This window comes from Aplysia californica, unplaced genomic scaffold (genome assembly GCF_000002075.1).
Source record: "Aplysia californica isolate F4 #8 unplaced genomic scaffold, AplCal3.0 scaffold00702, whole genome shotgun sequence".
In the NCBI taxonomy this organism is placed as follows: Eukaryota; Metazoa; Mollusca; class Gastropoda; order Aplysiida; family Aplysiidae; genus Aplysia; species Aplysia californica.
This window is the reverse complement of record NW_004797972.1, coordinates 301,669-302,626: the sequence shown is the minus strand read 5'-3', so window position 1 is coordinate 302,626 and position 958 is coordinate 301,669.

Below are 958 nucleotides of genomic sequence, written 5' to 3'. Positions count from 1 at the left end.
GTTTCTCTGGAGTTGACATCTCTCTATAAGGACAAAACATTTCCGGCTGACGACACAGTATCGTGGCAACGTCCTCGCGTGTGTCAACATCCGGGCAGCTTGTGGGCGCTGATCAAAATATAACATTAGTTTTTTTGTTTTAGTAGAGTTTTTACGGCGCTCGCAACTGCATAAGATCATATGAGCGCCAAGGGGAGGATGTCAACAGAGAAGTCTTTACAGGGATCTAGGCTTACTCTGCTCACATCTCTAGCTTCAAATAGAGGGTCACAAGAGTGTGACAAACATACAAAAGAAGTAGAAAAAAATGACGATAGTAAAAATTAGGAAAGAAAAAGCAGTAGTTCCCTGTTGCAGTTCAGGCACAGTTATGAGTATGACATTGATGAATCAGCCCATTTACAATCCTACTGTGCATAAGAACAGGTTAACGTCCCCCCTTTGCGAATGGCCAAAAGACACTTCAGTCAGTAGCACTGCAAAATATAACATTAGTCCTACACAAACCTTAAAATGACAACCTCACGTTTTGCCAGTAGTGGAAATTGGTACCCCCCCCCCCACGCACCGAAAAAAAACCCACCCCCAAGTATGCAATGCTTGGCCAACAGGAAGAGGTATGTGTAAAACCTGTACAATTTTCTAATGGAATGAAATGAAACTTTATTTAATAGGACAACAGGAATTTGAAATGTTGATATGTTTATGTTTGTCGTCTATGATTTAATACTGTTTCATAAAAATCTCATTTGTAGCATTCGTGTTTTATATGATGTCGGCCTATGGCTTTGAACACTGATGAATAAACACTTACTTACTAAAATAACAACCGTCAAATGCAATGCAAAACCTGGATGGAAGGAGGAGGAGAGGGGGGGGGGAGACACGTCACATAGTTTGAACCATCAGGTGACCCACTGCATTTTTGTCTGGTTGAAAAGAAGGTATGGATAGAAAG